Genomic DNA, 22,585 nt, shown 5'->3' with positions numbered 1-22,585 from the left:
AACATTTTAACAAAACTCTAGTATCTGAAAAGTTCCATGATTTACTCTCTAGTCATGCATATAAGCCTTCACAATAGCCAAGATGGAGGAATCCCAGTTCTCTTTTTTTCAGCTGGTCACTAGCCTTGGCTTGGTTAATATTTTTTTCTAAAGCAACAACAACAAAACTTCAACTTTTAAAATTGAAATCTATCAGTATAGCTAAAATGCCATAAAACAGTTTTCCTATCTATTCTCCCTAACTTCCTTGGTCCAGCCAAGTTTAAGACTGATTCTGGACTTCATTCTTTCCATTTCTTAGTTAAATCTATGAACATACTCTCACGGCTTAAATAAAATACATGCCACTTCCTCCATGAATCTATGAACCCAAAAGTCTAGACCAATTATTCTGTATTTAATGCACACATGGTACTTTGCTTGTACTTTACTTCAGCAATTAACAAAACTTGACACATGTTTATCATGCCCTGTAGACCTTACATTATTGAATCACTAGTTCCTCGAAAACAGTAGCTACTTAGTAAATGTATATTGAATTTGGAATGTTGGTAAGTTTCTTTTTTTCATCTTTCAAGTTGGTCACAGTATTTTGGAGGAGGAAGGAAGAAGCCAGGTTGATTTATAGGAGAGGTCCCAACATGAAGGAAGGCATCCAAAAGTGATGAGAGTCTATAACTCACTCTTATCCTACTCCAGCAAAGGATGATAGTAAGAATGATAATACTTATTGAATGCTTACTATATACCTAAGAGGATGCTGATTATTTTACTTGTTTGTTTCTAGTGCTCTTTTAAAATGTTTTTTTTAAATTCTATCAAAGTCATACTAGTACAAAGTTAAAAATCAAATTATGTTTGAAAACACAATTTGCAAATAACAGTCTCTTATTTTACCTATCTCTACCTTCCTCCCGTCTTGATCCCTAGAAATAACCGCTGATAACTTAATCTAGTCTCTCTGATACCCACCTCCATATTCCTAAACAATACGCGCATGATGTTATTTCCCGATTTTTCGATTTTAGTTATCATCTATTGACTTCCTGCTTTACTAAGGATTTAATCCCTTTACACTTTTTTTTAAGATTTTATTTTTTTATTTGAGAGAGAGAGAGCATGAGCCAGAGAAGGGGCAGAGGGAGAGGGAGAAGCAGCGACTCTGCCAAGCAGGTAGCTGAACACAGGGCTAGATCCCACAACCTTGAGATCATGACCTGAGTCAAAGGCAGATGCTTAACCAATTGAGCCACCCAGATGCCCTATACTACTATTTCTCGTATGTTACCAACATCCATCCAGCAGAATGTTTTCACAATGTTTACCTCTAAGCCAAATAATAAACTATGATTGCGTCTTCCTTTGTATATGTTTTTGCTGGAATCTATAAATTCCTTATTTCTTCACTTGTTTAGTTTTATATTTTTTTAAAATTTTTTCCTCAAATGCTCCACAAATATATGCGTTGGCACGGGTCTTTGAAATTTACTGTGCGAGGCCCTAAAAGTGAGTATTAAATCTAAGACCTCATATTCTTTCTTTCCCAAATGTGACTGGCTGCATACAATTTACCAGTTTTGAGTGATTTTGTGGAAGACCTAAAAAGAATTGTCAAGTGCATGATATTATCACTATAAAATTTCCACAAGTAAAAGCATTTAGGCAGAAAAAGGAATTAGAATGTATTTTTTGCCCAATTGACTCTCCAAGCACAGGCTGGCCTCTTACTTTCAATTTTATTTGGCACTTGTGCAAACATGCTATTTCATTCCATTTACATTTTCTAATTTGAGATTTAAAAAAAAACTTTGAAGGGTCTAAGCTGTTTTTCTTTAATACTTTCTTATTTTTCTCGGTCTCAGTTTCTTCATTAATAAAAATTAGTCTCTTTCTTCAGTAGGGTAAACAAAATGTATACACAAATCTTTGTATATAGTAATCTGATTTTGGTAGGCCGAGTAATGGCTCCAGAGCTATGTCTACATCCTAAGCTCCAGAACCTGGAGAGAACGTATTTATTACCTTACGTAGCAAAGGGACTCTGCAGATCTGACTAAGTTAAGGATCTCGAGATGGGGAGATTATTCTGAATGATCTGGAAGAACTCAATATAAGGATAAATGTCCTTATAAGAGGGAGACAGGAGGTCTAGAATGAGAAGAGTGGGTATGATGATGAAATTAGTGGTCAGAGAGAAAGGAATATGCTATGTTGCTGGCTCAGAAAATGGAGGGAAAGATCAAGAGCCAAAGTATGCAGGCAACCTCTAGAAGCTAGAAAAGTACATATTCTCACCTAGAGCCTCTGGAAGGAACCAGCCCCACTCACACTTGATTTTAGACCTCCAGAACTATCAAACAATATGTTTCCATTATTTGAAGACACCAAAGTGGTATTAACTTGTTATAGCAGCAATAGGAAATAATACATCATTTTATAGCACATCAGTTTTGGAACTCATATTAACCTGGGTTTGACACATAATTATCATGTAGTACTTATTGATTGATTTTATAACAATCTCTTCTTAGGGATATATAGTGAACTTTTACTCCATCCTGGGATGTAGGACCCAGAGGTATGGATAGAAAAAGACCCTCTATGGAAAAGAACACACAATTTATTTCTCCCTGCCCACTACTCACCCTGGACAAGAATCCGGTCAGGTACACAGTGCATCCAGCAAAGACAAATCTTTAATACTATAGAGGAACAGTTAATAGCATAGGCCACAGAGCCAGACTGCCTGATTCAAATGCTGATTCTGCCACTTGCTAGCTTTCTGATTTTGCAAGCCTCTGTTTCCTGAATTACAGAATAAAGATTAGAATTCCTTCCTTGTAGAAGTTTTGTAAGAATTAAACAAATTAGTCTGTATAAACTACTTAGCACAATGCCCGGCACAAAGTAGGTGTAAGCACTCAGCAAGGATAAGTTATTATTAGTATTAGTTATCACCATTATTATTAAAATCAGTTTATTAAATTACTTGAAAGAAAACACATTCCTATTACTGCCACAATGTTCTTGCTCTTTAGGACTGTGTCCCCAGTTCCCCAAAGGAATTTTTCTATTAACGGCAATATTTGAGCTCCATTTTGGAAATATTTTTCTTTCTTTTTTGTAATTCAAATGTTCTTCATTTCAGAAGAGTTAGAGACTTTCTAAATAATACTATTTCAATATCCATTAAACATTAAACTGCCAAATAGCAAGAGACTGGAAATATTGTCTCTCACATTATGAAAATATAACACATTGCCTTCCATCCACCAAGCCTACAAAATATTCATCAGTTGGAATAAATCATTCCTCTTAGCAACATGAGAACTGGCTTTACATCATGACTATTTTCTTATATGGCTCAGATCCTTTGCCACAGCTACTTTTTTGTGATAAAATATTTTAAAAATACTTCTGCCAAACAAAGCAACTCTGTCAGAAAGTTAAGCTGCACTGTCAATTCTAAAAAGAAAAAGAGAGAAAGAGAGAAATAGAGAAAGAAAGGAAGGAAGGAAGGAAAGAAGGAAGGAAGGAAGAAGAAAAAGAAAAGAAAACAAAGAAAAGAAAGAACCAGAATACTGTTTTGATGGTCAGGATTTTAATCTGTTCTTATGGCCTTGTGCCAAGACTAGTTGTTTTCTGACATATTTTTAGGTTTGTACTTAATGTACCATGTCAATTTCTTTATCAGTCAATTTGAGTGCTAATTGCTGGTGCATAATCTTAGCAACATTATTATTCCTGTTGATAAGATCTTCAGCAGTGAACAATGGGACATTTCCCAGTTGGGTGTTCCATTACCATACTAGTTGTATCTCCCATTCTCTGGCTTCAGTAATTTACCACAGTATTTCCCAAACTTGTGTGTCCTAAGAGTCATCAACTAAAAATAGAAATACTCAGGCTTTTCTCATGGACAGTCTGATTTAGTAGGTCTGGGGGTGGGGGTGAGGAGGTCAGAAAAACTATCATTTTAACTGATGAACCCAGTGATTAGGCAAATTAGAAACATTATATTTGTGAAGTTGGTTCTGTTTGTTTATTTGTTTGTTTTAAGCTCCTCAGAGGCGGTAAGGATTGATAGTAAAAACATGGAAAGATTTGATGAGCTTCCCTGGTTGAGTGAGAACCTTCCTTTCCTGTACCTGAATACAGATCTCTTTAAAATCCTAGGAAATATATTCTTTCTCAGTCTAGCTGCACAAGCAATAGGACACAGTGAAGAGGCTAAAACTAATTTTGAAAAATCTATTTTACGAACTCTTGATCCTTGTCCACAACAACCTGATGTACTAGTGTTTGCCATGGCTTCTAGATGAGAAATTCTGCATTAATAATTGTAAAAATACCTTAAGTGGAAATTAATAACTTCCATCTCACACTGGAACACATAGTTTATTATCCAAACTCTAGAAGAACTCAGGATCTACATTCATTAATTTGACAGAAAAAAAGTTAAGGTGAATGTTAATTTATTGTTTCAAAACATGATTCCTTTATTGTATATATTAATACCTTGGCCTCAGGGTCCTTTATAATTGAGAATAAGGGTGTTTGTTGTTTTTTCATGTGTTTTACATATATATATATATATATACATAAATTATACATATATACATAATAAATAAATATAATTCTGATCCCTTAATATATATTATATAATATATATATTTCATACCTTACCAAATTTTCTTCATCTAGATCTGTACAGTTGAACATGGAATTTTGTGAAAATCAGACAGATGGTGATCTGGCAAAAAAATTGGAAAACATCCATTTTCTTTGTATCTTTTAAATTCCTGCTACTTTTTATGCTTAAAGAAAATTAGGAGTCTATGCCTTTTCTGAGTTTTATCAATTTTTTAAAAAAACTTAAACAAAACTCTTACAAAACTCAAGGACTCTCTAAGGATAAGGACAAGACAGTAGAAAAAGATGTAAATCAGGACAATTTCTATAACCTCCCATATTCTAAATTATTTCTTGAGCACTAAGTACTGAGAACTTGATATTTGCTGGAGAGTCAAAGAATAATTCTTCATACTCTTGTAGTTAGCAGTCTACTGTTAAAAGAGAAAAAAAGGAGAGAAAGAAAGAAAAAAAGAGAAAAAGAAAAGAGAATTATAGTTATGTAAGAAATATACAAGGGAACAAAAGGGAGAATTTCCCAAACCAATAGGTAAAGCCAGACAGAAAAGAGTAGAGGTGAACAAATGTTAATAGAGAGGTAAACCTTGAACCAGAGTAATAAAAGATGAGTCAAAACTTGCTCTGGGCATACTGTGGGTAATAAAAAATTCCTTCTTAATGGGACCGACTTGAAGACATTTTATTAACTAAAATGAAGGACCCTGTGAACCGCAAGAGGGATGGATGATTGACAAGATCTATGAGGGAGGATGAGCTTAGGATCTAACAGCAGGAGATCAGAGTAGCTAAAACTAGAGATAGAGTCCATTTCCTTAGAGAGTGGACCAAGATGGCTAAATGGAATTAAGTGATATTATAGATAAATGTATAGGTCCAAAGATAAAATTGAGGTAGTTTAATCTTAGGTTTCCTTTCTAAGTGAAATAAGGAAAAATAAATACTAATGAAGACAACAAAAGCCAGTTGATTGATGGTAGTATGCCACTCACTGTGCTAAGAGCTTTAAGTGCATTACCTTAATTTATTTCTCCCAACAGACTTGGTACTGTTACTGTCTCCATTTTACCAAAAGGAATTTAAAAATTTAAGAAATGATGTAACTGCCCTAGGTTACAGAAGTCTTGACTGGTGAAATTATAATTTAAAATAAGAGCGTCAGCTCAGAATAAGAGGGATTGTTAGGGGAAGATTTGAATGGTGTGGATAAACTGTCTTGAGAAGCGGAGAAGCAGCTAAAAGAATAGCTGAGGACCATTAGGGACCTAGTAAGAAGAAACTCCTTTGCCTTGATAAAAACCAACCTTATTTCAACTAGAGAGAAAAGAATGGATATTGGAAAATAGTGTTAGAGTTTTTTTCTTTTTTAATGTTCTAACTTGTCAATAGTATCTTATGTCAGTTTCCTTTTTTATAATCTAATGGTCTGTGAAATTTGCAATCATGATGCAGTACTGTCAAAACATCAGATTAAGTATTATCAGAACAAATTATAGACTGAACTTTGGCTTTGTAGTTTTTAATATCTATGGACCTCACCTCATCTTCGAAATGCAGATGATTTTGAAGCTCACATTTCAACCCCATAAATTAAATGACCTAATAAATTAAAAGTAAAATGAGTATGAATACATGAAGGGACTATATTTTGATGTATCAGTTAATCAAAATATACACATGTATATATTTTTTATTTTAATAAGTTATTTCTCATTATGCAATTCTGAATAGGAGATTCTAGAAAGTTTTGATAGTTCAAACACAGCAAATAGCAATAAAATTTCTGTCTCTATTATTTGTGTGCTTTAAATGAACAAGATTTAATTCATCTTCTATCTTCTTAAATCTCTCATTTGTAGCTTAATTCAGCAGTCAGATTTAAATTAAACATTAAGGGCGCCTGGGTGGCTCGGTGGGTTAAGCCGCTGCCTTCGGCTCAGATCATGATCTCAGGGTGCTGGGATCTCGAGTCCCGCGTCGTCGGGCTGTCTGCTCAGCGGGGAGCCTGCTTCCCTTCCTCTCTCTCTGCCTGCCTCTCTGCCTACTTGTGATCTCTCTCTGTCAAATAAATAAATAAAATCTTAAAAATTAATTAATTAAACATTAAGACAAAAGGAAGCTCAATGCTTGAAAGTTACCAAAAAAGGAGGCATAAAGTTCTTTTGAATAAAGTTTCGATGAAGATGAGCATCTTTGAGAAGGTTGGAGGGTAAATTTTTCCACAGTTAAAATTTACTTGAATATTATAACTTATATTCTTGCTTTACCTGGGAAACAAATAAACTCATTTAGTTTATAAACAAAATAAGTTTAAAATAGAATACACGTACATTTTCAAGTACACATGGGACGTTTACCAGACAGATCATATTCTGAACTATCAAAGGATTGCAGTCATACCGAATATGTTTTCTGTCAAAATAGAATTGAATTATAAATCAGTAACAGAAATATATCTGGAAAATTCCCTCATATTTAGAAGCTAAATAACGCAGAAGTCAAAAAAGAAATTACAAGGGAAATTAGAAAGTATTTTGACCTGAACAAAAGTGAAAATACACATCATATTACATATGTAATACACACAAAATTCATATCAAAATTGGGGGTGCTCCTAAAGGAGTACATAGGGAGAAATTTTTGGCTTAAACATATAACAGAAAAAGAAAAAATACCTTGAACCAAAGTCTTCAGCTTCAAACTTCAAAAATCTAAAAAGTTAACCAAATGAAGCAGAAGGAAGGATATATTCAGATCAAAGTGGAAAGCAAAGCAATCGAAAACAGAAAAAAAAAGAATAGAAAAAAAAATCAAAAACTTGTTCTTTGTAAAGATCAATAAAATTAATAAACTTTTAAAAAGACAAAGAAAAAGAAAGGGTACAAGTTAACAATACCGGAAATGAAAGAAGTGACATCATCACAGGAATTGTAGCCATTATAGTGATAATGGGGGATAATATGTACAAATGCATACCAATAATCTCAGCAACTCATTAAAAAAAAACGACAATTTACTTGAAAGATAACTTATTAACACTCACAAAGAAGATAGATAAAAAAAAAAAGAAGAGGGATATTAACTAGACTTATTGTGGGCATCATGAGTATAAATGTATAAAAATATTGAATCACTGTGATATTCACCTGAAGCAAATAGGATTTTGTACATTAATTATACTTCAACAAAAAAATTTTTGAGGTAGATAATTCTATATCTATTTTTTAAGATGTATTTGTAGTTAAAACCTTCCTATGGAGAAAATTTCAAACACAGATGGTTCTACTGGTGAATTTCATCAAAGATTTGAGGAAGTGATGATACCAAATTTACACTAACTCTCCAGAAAATTGAAGAGGAGGGAATACTTTCCAACTTTTCCCATGAAATCAGCATTACCCTGATCACAAAACTAAAGATACTGTAAAAGGATGAAACCAGAGACCAATTTCCCTTATCACTATGGATGCAAATATTCTAAATAAAATTTTAGCAAATTTAATTTGATAAAGTATGTAAGAGATAATATATCTTTATGAAACTGAGAAGGGATTCATTCCTGGAATGCAAAATTGGCTTAACATTTGAAAAACCAATCAAGGCAAATCACCTTATTCACTGAAAGAGAAAACCACAGGAGTTTCTCATCCAAATGGTGACATAAGAAGACCTTAAACTCACCCCCTCCAAAGAACATGCCAGTTTACACATGTTTATAGGGCTCTTGAAGAAGAACTGAGGGCTGACTAAATAGCTTCTGCACAACAAAAGATGGAACAGCAAAAGAGAACATCACAAGAAAAGGGGACACAGTAATTAAGGAACCCCCCACCCTCCAATGCTGTGAACTCCAGTGAGGAAAGATGGTACTGAGGGACTGGGAGCAGTTTTGTCTATCCTTGGGCACAGAAAAAAAGCCATGGTTTAAGTTAATAAAAAGCTTCAGTCCTAGAATTCTGCCAAACAGTGGAGGAGCTGCTGAATCTCTCTCTAGGTCGGAGGGACTGGAAACCAACATGAATTATGGTCTGCCTCCACCTTGAAAGCACAGATCAGTGTATGGTCCTGGTGTCCTACTAGCCTGTCACCTCAGTGAGCCCTACACAGAAGATCCCCTAGCCAACCAGCCCCACCCATCTGGGATGGTGCACAGCAGGACATCCCTGGTTAGCACTCATTGCAACTCCAGCCTGCGTTCATGTCAAGGTGACAACTGCACAAAGCACCCAGGAAAACTCCACGTCTGTACCACTTCAGCTTCACACAGTTTGCTAGATCACCCTGTTACTTGGTGATCTAGAACCTTCAGCAGATGTCTGTTTGAGATCCAGCCACCCACCAGACTGACCCCTGTGCAGAGCACCCCATAATATGCCCACCCATGTCAGCTTCAGCCCCATTCATCCAGCCAGGGCACCCCCCATGCTAAGCACCTCAGAACATCCCAGCTTGGACCCACTTTAGCTTCAGCCATCCTATCAGTGCATATTTTCTGCAGAGAACCTGGGTACTACACCAGCCTGCACTGACTTTAGCTTTGGCTATCTTGCCAGGAATCCCCAGCTTCAATCCCACCTTGGTGCCAGCTGTGCCACAGAGCATCTTCTGTGAAGAGTCATGGAACAGTCCAGTTTATAACACTTCAGCTTTAGCTATCCTGCCAAGGTGGCCTCTGGTGCTGGGACAACCTAGCTTGTACCGATTCAGCTTTAGATGTCCTGCCAGGATGCCCACAGAGCCTTGGTACCCTCAGCCCACACCAGGCGCAGCTCCAGCCAGCCACCAAAAAGTCACCAAGGACACACAGTCTACATAGGGGATAACCATACACAAGATCATTCCTTCAAGTTTAAGAAAAGTAGTTGTCCTACCTAATACATAAAAACAAGCACAGAAAGTCACAAGACAATGGAAAGAACTCAAGCTGAAGAGTGAAAGGAATTTTTAAAAATGAGGTTAGGGTAAGGAATCTCTTGAGCAATATCAAATGAACAACCACTACCATTACAGGGGTCCCAGAAAAAGAAGAAGAGAGAGAAAGAAGCAGAAAACTTATTTGAAGAAATAATACCTGAAAAGGTCCCTAACCTAGGGAAGGAATAGACATCCACATTCAAGACATGCAGAATTCCATACAACATGAACCCAAGAAGTTCCACACCATGACACACAATAATTAAAATGTCAAAGGTTAAAAATGAAGAGAAAAATGTAAAAGCAACAGCAAAGTGAAAGAGTACATACAAGGGAAACTCTGTAGGCCAGAAAGAAGTAGAATGATATATTCAAAGTGTTGAAAAGAAAAACCTACAATCAAGAGCACTGCCCAGCAAGATTATCATTCAGAATTGGGAGAGAAATTAAGAGTTTTGCAGACAAAATTAAAGAAGTCTATCACCACTAAATTGGCCTTATAAGAAATGTTAAAAAGATTTTTTAAATGGAAAAGAAATGGCCATAACTAGACATCAAACAATTTTGAATGAAAAGATGTAAAATATGACAGCATATGCACAAAACATGGAAGGAGTTTTTAAAAGTTTTGTTTTCTTTTAGAATGTGTTTGAGGTTTTTGGTTTTTTTGTTTGTTTGTTTGTTTGTTTGACAGAGAGAGATCACAAATAGGCAGAGAGAGAGGAGTAAGCAGGCTCCCTGCTGAGCAGAGAACCGGATGTGGGACTCAATCCCAGGACCCTGAGATCACGACCTGAGCCGAAGGCAGAGGCCTAACCCACTGAGCCACCCAGGCACCCTAGAATGTGTTTGAATTTAAAAGTCCATTAATTTAATATTGGCTGTTATATCATTACGATGTTTTATATGAGTCTCATAGTAATCATAAATACAAGTAATAGATACACAAAAAATAAAGAAAGCCAAACTAACCTATAAAAACTCATCATCACAAAATTAGAGAGCTAGAGAAGAAGGGAACAGAGAAGAATGTAAAAACAACCAGAAAACAATGAACTGAATAGTATAAGACATACCTATCAAAAATTACTTTAAATATAAGTGGCCTAAATGCTCCAATCAGAAGACATAGAATGTCAAATGAATTAAAAAAAAAAAAAAAAGACCTATATATATGCTGCCAGCATGAGACTCACCTCAGACCTAAAGACACATACAGACTGAAAATAAAGGGATGGGGAAAAAAATAAAAATAAAAAAATAATGAAGGGATGGAAAAATGTTTATCATGCAAATGACAGTGAAAAAAAAGAGCTAGGGTAGCAATACTTATATCACACAAAATACACTCTTTTTCTTTTTTTGTCAATTTTCAAAAAATGTTTTTAAAATTTTGTGTTAATATATAATGTATCATTTACCCCAGGGGTACAGGTCTGTGAATCGCCAGGTTTATACTTCACAGCACTCACCATAGTACATACCTTCACCAATGTTCATAACCCAAGCACCCTCTCCCTACACACCTCCCCCCAGCAACCCTCAGTTTGTTTTGTGAGATTAAGAGTCTCGTAGGGTTTGTCTCCCTCCCAATCCCATCTACTTTCATTTATTCCTTTCCTACCCCAAAACCCCCAAAGTTGCCTCTCAACTTCCTCATATCAGGGAAGTAATATGATAATTGTCTTTCTCTGATGGACTTACTTCGCTAAGCATAATACCCTCTAGTTCCATCCACATCGTCGCAAATGGTAAGATTTCATTTCTTTTGATGGCTGCATAGTATTCCATTGTATGTATATATACCACATCTTCTTTATTCATTCATTCTGTTGATGGACATCTAGGTTCTTTCCATAGTTTGGCTATTGTGGACATTGCTGCTATAAACATCTGGGTGCACGTGCCCCTTCAGATCACTACATTTGTATCTTTAGGGTAAATACCCAGTACTGTGATTGCTGGGTCATAGGGTAGCTCTGTTTTCAACTTTTTGAGGAAACTCCATGCTGTTTTGCAGAGTGGTTGCACCAGCTTGCAATCCCAACAAGAGCATAAGAGTGTAGAAGGGTTTTCCTTTCTCCACATCCTCGCCAGCATCTGTCATTCCCTGATGTGTTTATTTTAGCCATTCTGACTGGTGTGAGGTGGTATCTCATTGTGGTTTTGATTTGTATTTCTCTGATGCTAAGTGGAAAAAGTGGAGCACTTTTTCATGTGTCTGTTGGCCATCTGGTTGCAGAAATATCAGTTCATGTCCTCTGCCCATTTCTTGATTGGATTATTTGTTCTTTGGGAGTTGAGTTTGGTAAGTTCTTTATAGATTTTGGATACTAGCCCTTTATCTGATATGTTGCTTGACAATATCTCTCCCATTCTGTCAGTTGTCCTTTGGTTTTGTTAACTATTTCCTGTGCTGTGCAAAAGCTTTTGATCTTGATGAAGTGCCAATAGTTCATTTTGGCCCTTGCTTCCTTTGTCTTTGCCAATGTTTCTAGGAAGAAGTTGTTGCAGCTGAGGTCGAAGAAGTTACTGCCTGTGTTCTCCTCAAGGATTTTGATGGATTCCTTTCTCACATTGAGGTCCTTCATCCATTTTGAATCTATTTTTGTGTGTGGTATAAGGAAATGGTCCAGTTTCATTTTTCTGCATGTGGCTGTCCAATTTTCCCAACACCATTTGTTGAAGAGACTGTCTTTTTTCCACTGGAATTCTTTCCTGCTTTGTCAAAGATTAGTTGACCATAGAGTTGAGGGTCTATTTCTGGGCTCTCTATTTGTTCCATTGATCTATGTGTCTGTTTTTGTGCCAGTACCATACTGTCTTGATGACGACAGCTTTGTAATAGAGCTTGAAGTCTGGAATTGTGATGCCACCAACTTTGGCTTTTTTTTTTTTTTCAACATTCCTCTGGCTAGTCGAGGTCTTTTCTGGTTCCATATAAATGTTAGGATTATTTGTTCCATTTCTTTGAAAAAAAATTGATGGGATTTTGATAGAGATTGCATTAGATGTGTACATTGATTTAGGTAGCATAGACATTTTCATAATATTTGTTCTTCCAATCCATGAGCATGGAACATTTTTCCATTTTTTATGTCTTCCTCAATTCCTTTCATGAGTACTTTACAGTTTTCTGAGTACAAATTCTTTGCCTCTTTGGTTAGGTTTATTCCTTGGTATCTTATGGTTTTGAGTGCCATTGTAAATGGGATTGACTCCTTAATTTCTCTTTCTTCTCTCTTGTTGTTGGTGTATAAAAATGTAACTAACTTCTTTGCATTGATTTTATATCCTGACACTTCACTGATTTCCTGTACAAGTTCCAACAGATTTAGAGTGGAGTCTTTTGGGTTTTCCACATAAAGTATCATATCATCTGCAAAGAGTGATAGTTTGACTTCCTCATTGCTGATTTGGATGCCTTTAATTTATTTTTGTTGTCTGATTGCTGAGGCTAGGACTTCTAGTACTATGTTGAATAGCAGTGGTGATAATGGACATCCCTGCTGTGTTCCTGACCTTAGCAGAAAAGTTCTGTTTTTCTCCATTGAGAAAGATATTTGCAGTGGGTTTTTCATAAATGGCTTTGATGATATTGAAATATGTGCCTTCTGTCCCTACACTCTGAAGAGTTTTGATCAAGAAAGGATGCTGTACTTTGTAAAATGATTTTTCAGCATCTACTGAGAGTATCATGTGATTCTTGTTCTTTCTTTTATTAATGTATTGTATCACATTGATTGACTTGTGGATGTTGAGCCAATCTTGCAGTCCTGGGATAAATCCCACTTGATTGTAATGAATAATCATTTTAATATACTGTTAGATCCTATTGGCTAGTATTTTGGGGAGAATTTTCACATCTGTGTTCATCAATAATATTAGTCTATAATTCTCTTTTTTTGATGGAATCTTTGTCTGGTTTTGGGATCAAGGTAATGCTGGCCTCATAAAATGAGTTTGGAAGTTTCCCTTCCATTTCTATTTTTTGGAACAGTTGCAGAATAGGAATTAGTTCTTCTTTAAATGTTTGGTAGAATTCCCCCGAGAAGCTGTCTGGCCCTGGGCTCTTGTTTTGGGGAGATTTTTGATGACTGCTTCAATCTCCTTACTGGTTATGGGTCTGTTCAGGTTTTCTATTTCTTCCTGGTTCAGTTGTGGTAGTTTATATGTTTCTAGGAATGCATCCATTTCTTCCAGATTGTCAAATTTGCTGGCGTAGAGTTGCTCATAATATGTTCTTATAATTGTTTGTATTTCTTTGGTGTTGGTTGTGATCTCTCCTCTTTCATTCATGATTTTATTTATTTGGGTCCTTTCTCTTTTCTTTTTGATAAGTCTGGCCAGGGGGTTATCAATCTTAATTCTTTCAAAGAACCAGCTCCTAGTTTCATGGAATTGCCTACTGTTGTTTTTTTGGCGGGTAAGAGGTTCTATTTCATTGATTTCTGCTCTGATCTTTATTATTTCTCTTCTTCTGCTTGGTTTAGGCTTTCTTTGTTGTTCTTTCTCCAGCTCCTTTAGGTGTAGGGTTAGGTTGTATATTTGAGATCTTTCTTGTTTCTTGAGAAAGGCTATATATTTTCTTCTCAGGCCTGCTGTTGCTGTGTCCCACAGATTTTGAACTGTTGTGTTTTCATTATCATTTGTTTCCATGAACTTTTTCAATTCTTCTTTAGTTTCCTGGTTGACCCATTCATTCTTTAGCAAGATGCTCTTTAGCTCCCATATATTTCAGTTCTTTCCAAATTTCTTCTTGTGATTGAGTTCTAGCTTCATTGTGGTCTAAAACACGCAGGGAATGATCCCAGTCTTTTGGTACCTGCTGAGACCTGATGTGACCCAGGCTGTAATCTATTCTGGAGAATATTCCATGTGCATTAGAGAAGAATGTGTATTCTGTTGCTTTGGGATGGAATGTTCTGAATAGATCTGTGATGTCCCTCTGGTCCAGTGTGTCACTGAAGGCCTTTATTTCCTTCTTGATATTTTGCTTGGATAATCTGTCCATTTCAGTGAGGGGAGGGGATGTTAAAGTCCCCTGCTATTATTGTATTATTGTAGATGTGTTTCTTTGATTTTGATATTAATTGGTTTTATATAGTTGGCTGCTCCCATGTTAGGGGCATAGATATTTAAAATTAGATCTTCTTGTTGGACAGACCCTTTGAGTATGATATAGTGTCCTTCCTCATCTCTTATTATAGTGTTTGGCTTAAAATATAATTTATCTGATATAAGGATTGCCACCCCAGCTTTCTTCTGATGTCCATTAGCATGGTAAATTATTTTCCACCCCTTCACTTTAAATCTGGAGGTGTCTTTGGGTCTAATATGAGTTTCTTGTAGACAGCATATTGATGTGTGTGTTTTTTTTTTTTAATCCATTCCAATACACTGTGTCTTTTGATTGGGGCATTTTGCCCATTTACACTCAGGATAACTATTGAGAGATATGAAATTAGTGCCATTGTATTGCCTGTAAGGTGACTGTTACTGTATATTGTCTCTGTTCCTTTCTGGTCTACTACTTTTAGGCTCTCTCTTTGCTTAGGGGACCCCTTTTAATATTTCCTCTAGAACTGGTTTGGTGTTTACAAATCCTTCTAGTTTTTGTTTGTCTTGGTAGCTTTTTATCTCTCCTTCTATTTTCAATGATAGCCTAGCTGGATATAGTATTCTTGGCTGCATGTTTTTCTCGTTTAGTGCTCTGAGTAGATCATGCCAGTTCTTTCTGGCCTGCCAGGTCTCTGTGGATAAGTCTGCTGCCAATCTAATATTTTTACCATTGTATGTTACAGACTTCTTGTCCCAAGCTGATTTCAGGATTTTCTCTTTGTCACTAAGACTTGTAAGTTTTACTATTAGGTGATGGGGTGTGGATCTATTCTTATTGATTTTGAGGGGGGTTCTCTGTGCCTCTTGGATTTTGATGCTTGTTCCCTTTGCCATATTAGAGAAATTCTCTACAATAATTCACTCCAATATACCTTTTGCCCCCCTCTATCTTTCTTCTTCTTCTTCTAGAATTCCAATTATTCTAATGTTGTTTCATCTATGGCATCACTTATCTTTTGAATTCTTCCCTTGTGGTCCAATAGTTATTTGTCTCTCTTTTGCTCAGCTTCTTTATTTTCTGTCATTTGGTCTTCTATATCACTAATTCTCTCTTCTGCCTCATTTATCCTAGCAGTAAGAACCTCCATTTTTTATTGCACCTCATTAATAGCTATTTTGATTTCAGCTTGGTTAGAATTTAGTTCTTTTATTTCTTCAGAAGAGCTTTTATTTTTCCAGACAGGTTTTCTCTAATATCTTCCATGCCTTTTTTGAGCCAGATATCACCTTGAGAATTATCATTCTGAACTCTAGATCTGACATATTACTATTGTCCATATTGATGGCCTTCAGCACTGCCTCTTGTTCTTTTTTTTATGGTGTGTTTTTCTGTTTTGCCATTTTATCCAGATAAGAATATATGAAGGAGAGAATAAAATACTAAAAGTGTGCAAAGAACCCAGAAAAGTGTGCATTAACCAAATCAGAAGAGACACCAAATCTTGGGGGGAAGAAAGGGGGTAAAAAAGTTCAAAAAAAAATTTTTTAAGGAAAAAAATATATAGATATTAGACTGGTGAATAGAACAGAGCCACCCACTTAATTTTGGGAGTACTTTGGTCTCTTAGAAGAAATTACCTCCCAAAATTTTAAAGAAAGGAAAACATATATATATACATATATATATATATATATATATATATATGTACAAAATTAAGGGTAAACATGATGAAGGGTTGGAATATGGCTGTAAAGATGAAAATTTTAAAAAAAAATTCTAAAAAAGGAGTTGCTAAGATAAGTTGATTGGAAATAGAAAGTGGAGAGAACTTGCTTAGGCTGTAGACTAGAACAAAGCCCTGTGCTAGATTTAGGGTATATTTTGATCTATTAGAAGTTTATCCCAAAATTTTTTAGAAGAAAAAACCCTATGTGTATATGAAAATAAAGTTAGATACAACGAAGGATAAAATACAACTATAATAATGAAGGTTCAAAAAAGATTTTTTAAATGAAACGTATTGTTAAGATAAACTAGTTAAAAAACATTAAAAGAGGAAAGTAAAAGTTAAAAAATTAGAGTAAGAAAAAAATAAAATTAAAAAAAAATTAATTTTGCAAGACTAAGGATTCATGGGAGAAAGCCATGAATTCCATGCTTTGCTTTCTCCTCCTCTGGAATCCACGGTTCTCCTTGTAAGTGAGCTTGGTCTTGGCTGGATTTCTTGCTGATCTTCTGGGGGAGGTTCCTGTTGTAGTGATTCTCAAGTGTCTTTGCCTGAGGTCGAATTGCACCGCCCTTGCCAGGGGCTGGGCTAAGTAATCTGCTCTGGTTCACTCTCAGAAGCTTTTGTTCCCTGAATGCTTCCTGTAGAGCTCTGGAGGACGGTTATGAAAATGGTAGCCTCCCAGTCTCTGCCCAGGGAAGCTGAGACCTCCGGGCCCCACTCCTCAGTGGAGAAAAACACTTGGAGCCTTGGAGAAAAGCACTCAATCACTCTATCTCCCTGGCCTCTGGCTGCAAGCTGAGCTCACCTGGCCTGTGACCGAGTGTCTCTGTCTCTTGCACACAGCCCCATCTGGAGTCTCCAACTCCAGCAGATCAATGCCACTCTTCCTGGGAGGTCTCCCAGATTTGCCACTTGTGGGGGCCCTGCTCATAGACCAGTGGCCTGACTGTGCCATGGATCACAGTTTAAGGTAACCTCAAGCTGAGAGCTTCACTCCTTGGCTCTGTCTCTGTAGCTAGTTTCCCTGCTCTAATACCTGCAAGCTCTGTGATACTCAGACACCCCTGATCCTTTGGTGACCCCGCAGGACCTGAAACCACACTGTCTCCTTGAGGGCTCCACCCCATTTAGTCTCTGGAGCAATGTCCCTCAGTGGAGCAGACTTCTAAAAGTTCTGATTTTGTGCTCTGTTGCTCTGCCACTTGCTGGGAGCTAGCCCCTCCCCTGCAGTCTATCTTCCTGTTGCTTTGGATTCATTTCTCTGCAGATCCTACCTTTCAGAAAGTGGTCAATTTTCTGTTTCTAGAATTGCTGATCTTCTCTTCGATCTCCTCTTGGAGTTGTAGGTGTTTGGAATGGTTTGATAAACTGTCTAGCTGATCTCCTGCTACCTGATGTCATCTCAGCCTGCTACTCCTCCACTATCTTGTCTCCTCCCCCCATATCAGACAAAATACACTTTAAAACAAAGACTGTAACAAGAAACAAAGAAAGTCATTACATAACAATGAAATGCTCAATCAAACAAGAGGTTATAACAATTATAAATACTTATGCAGACAATAAGCACCTAAATACATAAAACAAACAATAGATATAAAAAGAGAAATTGAGTAATACAATAAGAATAGAATAAGAGTAGAGGACATTAACACCCCACTTACATCAGTGGGTAGATTATCCAGGCAAAAAAATCAATAAGGAAAACAAGGTCTTTCATTGACACATTGGTCCAGTTGGACCTGACAGATACATATAGAACATTCTGTTCAAAAACAACAAAATATTCATTCTTTTCATGTGTATATGGAGTGTTCTCCAAAATGGATCAACTGTTAAGCCAGAAAACATGTTTCAATAAATTTAAAAAGATTCACATCACAGATGGATCTTTTCCAACCATAATAATATGAAACTATAAATCATTTGTGAGAAAGAAGCTGGAAAAAAATGCAAATAGTTGAAGGCTAAACAACATGATGCTAAACAGCCAAATCAAAGAAGAAATCAAAACATACATGGAAACAAATGAAAATGAAAACACAATAGTTAGAAATATTTGGAAATCTCCAAAAGCAGTTCTAAGAAGGAAATACAAAATTATATAGGCATACCGTAGGAAATAAGATAAAGTTCATACAATCTAACCTTGTAAAGGAACTGGAAAAAGAAAAACAAACAAATCCCAAGGTGAGTAGAAGAAACAAAATAAACCTCAGAGCAGAAATAAATAACAAAGATACTAAAAAGCAATAGAAAAAAATCAATAAACCAAAACCTGGTTAGTTGAAAAGATAAACAAAATTGAAAGCCCACGACCAAACTCATCAGGAAAAAAGAAAAGACCCAAATAAATAAATACGTAAAATCAGAAATGAAAGAGAAATAACAACTGACTCTGCAGAAATACAAAGGATTATGAGAATACTATGAAAAATATATGCCAACATATTGGACAATGTAAAAAAAAGAAAAAATAGGAATTCCTAGAAACATACAATATTCCAAACTGAATCATGTAACAAATAGAATATAAAAAGACCAGTAACAAAACTGAATCAGTAATCACAAAAACTACTAAAAAAATACAAGTCCATAACCAAATGGATTCACAGGTAAATTCTACCAGACATTTAAAGAGTTAATACTTGTTCTCAATCTAGTCCAAAGAATTGAAGAAAAACTTTCAAAAACTTCCAAAGATGTTCTATGACACTGGAATTACCCAGACATCAAAATAGTGAAAGAAACCACAAAAAAAAAAAAAAAGGAAAAGGAAAAGAAAAAAGAAAAATGCAGGCCAATATCCCTGATGACTATAGATGCAAACATCCTCAATAAAATTATAGCACAACACATTCAGCAATATATTGAAAATATCATTTACCATCATAAAGGGGGATTTATTCCAGGATGAAGGATAATTAAATATTCACAAATTAATCAAAGTGATACACCACATCAACAAAACAAAGAATAAAAATCATGTGATCATCTTCATAGATGCCAAAAAAGCATTTGACAAAGTTTATTATCTTTTCATGAGAAAAACTGTCAGTAAAGTGGGTTTAGAGTGAAAGCTACTCAACATAAGAAAAACCATACGTAACAAACACAAGCTAACATTATACTCAGTGGTTAAAAATGGAAAGCTTTCCCCCCAAAGATCAGGAAAAAGACCAGGATGTACACTCTCGCTACTTTTACTAACATAGTACAGGAAGTCCTAGCCACAGCAATCAGACAAGAAAAGAAAATAAGAGGCATCCAAATTAGTAAAGAAGTGAAACTTACTATTTGCAGATGACATGGTAATGCACATTGCCCTAAAGACTCCATCAAAAAAAACTATTAGAAGCAATAAATGAATTCAGTAAAGTTGCAGGATATAAAATTAAAACCCAGAAGTTGGTAGCTTTTCTATATACTTGTAATGAAAAAGCAGAAAGAGAAATTAAAGAAATTATCCCACTTACAGTTGCAACAAAAAGAATAAAATATGGAAGAATAAATTTCATGAAGGAGATGAAAGATTTCTATTCTAAAAACTGTAAAATATTGATGAAAGAATATGAACATGATTCAGACAAATGGAAAGTTATTCCATACTCATGGATTAGAAGAATTAATATTGTTAAATATCCATACTACCCAAAGCAGTCTACAGATTCAATGTGTCCCTATCAAAATACCAACAGCACTATTGGTAGGAATGCAAGCTGGTCCAGCTACTTCAGAAAACAGTGTGGAGATTCCTTAACAAATTAAAATTGAGCTACACTATGACCCTGAAATTGCACTATGTGGTTTTTACCCCAAAGATACAGATGCATTGAAAAGAAGGGCCATATGTTCCCCAATGTTCACAGCAGCAATGGCCACAATCACCAAACTGGGGAAAGAACCAAGACACCTTCAACATATGAATGGAGTAAGAAGATATGGTCCATATATACAAGGGAGTCTTCAGAAAGGATGAATACCCAACTTTTGTATCAACATGGTTGGGACTGGAGGAGATTATGCTGCTGAGTGAAATAAGTCAAGCACAGAAAGTCAATTATCATATGGTTTCACTTACTTATGGAGCATAAAAAATAACATGGAAGACATTAGGAGAAGGAAAGGAAAAGTGAATTGGGGGAAATCAGAGGGGAGATGAAGCATGAGAGACTGTGAACTCTGAGAAACAAACTGAAAGTTTTGAAAGGGAAGGGGTTGGGAGGATGGGTGACCCTGGTGGCAGGTATTAAGGAGGGCATGTTTTGCATGGAGCACTGGGTGCAGTGCATAAAGAACAAATCTTGGAACACTGAAAAAATAAAATTAAATTATAAAAATAAACAAGGACAAAAAAACACAAAAAAACAAAATACCATTTCTCATTATTGGTGGATATGATCATCTATGTAGAAAATATGATGAAATAATCAATATAACTGTTAAAACTAATAAGTGACTTAAGCATCATTGCAGAAATGGTGGTCAATATACACAAATGAATTATATTTCTACACATTAATAATGAGTGAGAAAATGCTAATTTAAAATGTTTATATAAATTTAAAAGACAGTATCACCAATTGTAATAGCATCAAAATATTAAAACTCATAGTTTAATATGACAAAAGATGTGCAAGATTTGTACTCCAAAAGATACACAATACTGAGAAAAATTAAAATCTAAATGAATGGTGATACACAATGTTCTTAAAATAGAAGACTAGATATTGCTATGATGTCATATGTTCCTAAACATTTTTATAGATTTAATGCAATTGCCATCAAAATTCCAGAAGTCATTATGTAGAAATTGACAAGCTGAGTCTACAGTTCACAAGGAAATGCAAAGAACTAAGAAGATCCAAAATAACTTTGAAAAGAGGAATGATGTTGGAAGGTTTTTTTACTATATGATTTAAAGACTTATAAAGCTATAATAATTCAGAGATATTTGTAAAATTAGGAGAAAAAAATCAATGGAACAGGAAAGGATTCCAGAAATAGACGTACAAATGTATGGTCAATTGATTTTTGGCAGAGGTGCAAAAGGCAATTTAATTAAGAAAGAAAATTCTATTCAACAATGGTGACAGAAACATTGGACCTCACACAAAAAGTGATCTTCATACCTCCTACTATATATAAAATTGGCTCAAAATAGATCATAGTACTAAATGTAAAAACTATAAAACTTCTAGAAGAGAATAATGGAGAAAATCTTTTGGGCCTTGTATACAGCAACACTTTTTTAGATAGGACATCAAAAGCCTGATCCATAAAAAATGAGTAATTGGATTTTATCAACTTTTTAACTTTAAAATACACTCTTAAGAGAATGAAAACATAAACCACATCCTGGGATATGACAAAGGCCCTGTTTCCAAAAAATGTAAATAACTCTCAAAATTTTATGAGAAAACAAAAGCCCAGTGAAAAATGGGCAAAGATTTTAACAAATCCTCATCAAAGATGGCAATGTATTGCAAGTAACTGCAAAAAAAGATATTCAACATCATTAGTCATTGGTGAAATTCAAATTAAAGCCACACAGAGATATCATGATAAGAGGAAAGGAATAAAAGAGGAAGAAGAGTTTATAAAGGGGAATGAATAATCTTTTGAGAGTGATGGACCCGTTTATTATCTTGATTATGGTGATGGTTTCATGAGTGTGTACATATATAAAAACTGTCAGATTCTATATTTTAACTATACTCATTTTATTTCTATCAATTATACTTTATTTTTTAAAACCCCCCAAAAAATAGCTGAGAGTGGCAAAAATCATGTAAGAGTAGGTGCAGTCAATTGCATTATTTTAACAAAGTGCTTTTGGCACTATTTAATTCTTTAAATAAGTGTTAATAGTTTGTTGAAATAAAATGAAAATAATTTTTTCTATATGAGGCAAACAATATAAGAAAACAAGATTATTAATTTTTATATCATGTTGCAAATTTCAGTGTTTTCAAACTTATTTCTCCATCTACCATCTCTCATATTCAAATTTATTTCAATATCTGCTTATGGTTAAATCTTTCTAATGTAGCATTTGAAGCATGCCTGAAATCTTTAATGGCTCTATACTGTTTACCAAAGAATGTTCATATATTTTACATTAGTGTTTGCTGCATGGTAGGTAGGTTATTGATTTAGGAAAAGGTAACATCACACTCCTGCTATAAATTCTGGATTTATGAGGCTTGAAGTACAAATCACAACAGAGC

Source organism: Mustela lutreola, chromosome 18 (genome assembly GCF_030435805.1).
Source record: "Mustela lutreola isolate mMusLut2 chromosome 18, mMusLut2.pri, whole genome shotgun sequence".
NCBI lineage: Eukaryota > Metazoa > Chordata > Mammalia > Carnivora > Mustelidae > Mustela > Mustela lutreola.
The sequence above is the reverse complement of the archived record's forward strand: the minus strand, read 5'-3'. Positions refer to the sequence as shown.